Below are 3505 nucleotides of genomic sequence, written 5' to 3' on the forward strand. Positions count from 1 at the left end.
TTCTTTATTTAAAATGTTTATGTATTTATTTTTTTGAGAGAGACAGAGCAGGAGTGGAGGAGGGGCAGAGAGAGAGGGAAACACAGAATCCGAACCAGGCTCCAGGCTCTGAGCTGTCAGCACAGAGCCCGACGCGGGCTCGAGCTCATAAACTGGGAGATCACGACCTGAGCCCAAGTCCGATGCTTAAACAACTGAGCCACCCAGGCACCCCAAGGAGGATTATTTTAAGCTTTTTCAGATAACTGTGATATTCCTCTTTTCCTTTTTTTAAGAGAAGAAAGTGAACGCAATCCCCCACTGCCTTAAATTACACAACCGAGTCTCCCGCATTTGGGGAAATTGAAGAGATCGGCACCCCGAGAAGTGCAATGGATGGGCCTTGCCCGGAAAAGCACCTTTATGATCACGGTTTTCCCTTGCCTGGTAAGTATGTGGATATTCCTCTTTGATACTATACCAAAACTTAACAAATGAAGACTTGCAAAATTTAGTTTCAGTGTGGAATCTGAAACCAATTTCTCGTTAAGTTAAAATACATTGGTCTATCATGCACTTTGAATGCATCTTTTATCTGTGACTGATTTTGTAACACTTGGAAAATAGGGTTCACTGAGCTATGGAGATCTTCTAAATGTCGACACATGTTATTATACAATGTAAAAGAAATTATATTCATTAATGTCACCATTGATCTCATCAGAAGTCCTTAAGTAGGGGCGCCTGGGTGGTTCAGTCGGTTAAGCGTCCGACCTCAGCTCAGGTCATGATCTCACTGCTTGTGAGTTCCAGCCCCGCATCGGGCTCTGTGCTGACAGCTCGGAGCCTGGAGCCTGCTTTGGATTCCATGTCTCCCCCTCTCTCTGCCTCTCCCCTGCTCTGTCTCTGTCTCTCTCAAAAATAAACATTAAAAAAAAATTGTTTTAAGTCCTTAAGTATTGGGAAGCTACTAAACTCACAGTGGTGGATACAAACATTCCAAAAGGCTAATTTTCACTCAAAAGCTGAAATTTTATTATTAGCAGCAAATATGGTCAATTTCCCCCTTGAGTCAATAGGCTCACTTCTTTCATTTTAGAGAAAATGTCTGCAAAAATAAAAAAATGAGAAAAAAAAAAAACCTACATTTGCATAACCATGGTCTGTCTTTCAATCCTTCTTCCAGGTAAAAATGGTGTTCAACTTGCAACTCAAAATAATTCCACAAGTGATCTTCCTGAGACAACCATGGTACTTAGGCATATAGCAGAATTCTTCCCACCCTGTCAAAATATTTAAAAGAAGTATAGTCAATGGGGCGCCTGTGTGGCTCAGTCAGTTAAGCGTCCGACTTCAGCTCAGGTCATGATCTCACAGTTCGTGAGTTCGAGTCCCGCATCAGGCCCTGTGCTGACAGCTCAGAGCCTGGAGCCTGCTTCGGATTCTGTGTCTCCCTCTCTCAGCCCCTCCCCCACTCATGCTCTGTCTCTCCTTCAAAAATAAATAAAAACATTAAAAAAAATTTTTTTAAAGAAGTATAGTCAAGGGTAGAGATTTAATAAAGTTAATAATTTGTACTGTTTCATCAAGTCAGTCTTTGAAATTTTTCTTTAAGTTTATTCACTTATTTTGAGGGAGGGAGAGAGAGAGAGAGAGAGCATGAACAAGGAGAAGGGGAAGAGAGAGAAGGAGAGAGAATCCCAAGCAGGCTCAACACTGTCAGCACAGAGCCCAACGTGGGACTGGGGCTCACAAACCACGAGATCATGGCCTGAGCCGAAATCAAGAGCCGCTTAAACAACTGAGCCACCCAGGGAACCCTCATCAAGTCATTCTTGAATGAAACTGCTGTATTTGTTTCCTTTGCTGAGCACACACAGCAGTGAGGAATACAGTGATTACAAATACAGCCTGGAGCCTCGCCTCGCTTTATCTTAAGGGGCCAGCTGCTGTATCCGCCATCACTTTCCCACCACCAAAAAGGCAACATAACATCTTAGTATTTATTACGAAAATAGCTCTGACTTCACAGAGCCTCTGAAAAGATTTGGGGGATGCTCAGGAGTTTGTAGACCACGCTTTGAGGAGCGCTGATTTAATGCTTTATTTATCCATTAACAAATATGCACCAAGCACCTACTGTGTTCCTGAGACTGTTCCAGGCGCTGGGCGTTGAGTGGTGATATACGAGATACTTAAGGCCTCTGCTCTCATAGGGCGCACATTCTTGTAGAAAGAACTGAAAATTAATAAAGAAATAAATCAGTAAGATTATTTCACCTAGAGAGAAATGCTTCGAAGAAAATAAAACTGTACACCCTACACCCTATACGGTGATGTATGTCAATTATTTCTCAATAAAACTGAAAAAAGGAGAAGCAAAGAAAATAGGATGATTAGGGGCCCCTGGGTGGCTCAGTCGGTTTAGCGTCCGACTTTGGCTCAGGTCATGATCTTACGGTTGGTGAGTTTGAGCCCCGCATGGGGCTCTGTGCTGACAGCTCAGAGCCTGGAGCCTGCTTCACATTCTATCTCCGTCTCTCTCTCTCTCTCTCTCTCTCTGCCCCTCCCCCACTTGTGCTCTGTTTCTCTGTCTCTCAAAAATAAATAAATGTTTAAAAAAATTTTTTGGGGGGCGCCTGGGTGGCGCAGTCGGTTAAGCGTCCAACTTCAGCCAGGTCACGATCTCGCGGTCCGTGAGTTCGAGCCCCGCGTCAGGCTCTGGGCTGATGGCTCAGAGCCTGGAGCCTGTTTCCGATTCTGTTCTCCCTCTCTCTCTGCCCCTCCCCCGTTCATGCTCTGTCTCTCTCTGTCCCAAAAATAAATAAACGTTGAAAAAAAATTTTTTTTTTGAACTAATTTGGTGGATCGAAAGAAAGGAAGGAAGAGCAGTGTGGCTGATGGGTAGAAATCGAGGGGAGAGTGATAGGATATGATGCTGGAGAGGTAGAGGGGAGCCAGGGCGTGCTGGGCATTGCAGGCCACAGTGAAGCCCTACGTAGGCCATGAAAGGGAGTTTTTATATGACCTGACTTACGTTTTTTGAAAGTAAATGGTTGCTGTGTAGAAAGTGGGTTGTAGGGGTGGAAGTAGAGAGGCCAGTTGGGAGGCTGCTGGATGAAGGGAGGGACAGCGGAGATGGAGAGAAGCCGTTTGACATGATACATAGTTTGGAGACAGAGCAACAGGGCTTGCAGATGGGTAGAATATGGAGAATGAGTAAAAGGGAGGAATCAGGAAAGGCTTTTGTGCTTTGGGCTTGAACGTGTAGGTAGATGACGGTGCTGTTTACTGAGATGAGAGAGACTAGGGGAAGAATGAATCGAGGGGAGAGGAACCAAGAGCTCTTCCTGAGTCCACTAAGTTTAGACGGGCGTTAGGCATTGAAGTAGAGATGACAAGCAGGCAGCTGGGCACAGAAGCTTGGCACATAGTGAGGGCTCAGAGCTGGAGATACACACAGGGGCCATTGACATCTTGATAATAGAGAAGCCAAGGGACTGGCTGAGATCATTGAAAAAGAGGG

General features: G+C 44.9%; 1 non-coding gene across 1 annotated transcript; it reads right to left on the bottom strand.

Annotated features, from left to right (window-relative positions):
* Positions 1-274: 274 nt before the first annotated feature.
* On the bottom strand, positions 275-434 carry LOC124516872 (U1 spliceosomal RNA). Its single transcript, XR_006963257.1, has one exon. It is a non-coding gene; the product is annotated as a U1 spliceosomal RNA (small nuclear RNA).
* Positions 435-3505: the final 3071 nt, after the last annotated feature.

This window comes from Lynx rufus, unplaced genomic scaffold (genome assembly GCF_022079265.1).
Source record: "Lynx rufus isolate CCGP_SWC_20201006 ecotype Redwood Valley unplaced genomic scaffold, mLynRuf1.p SCAF_2, whole genome shotgun sequence".
NCBI classification, from domain to species: Eukaryota; Metazoa; Chordata; class Mammalia; order Carnivora; family Felidae; genus Lynx; species Lynx rufus.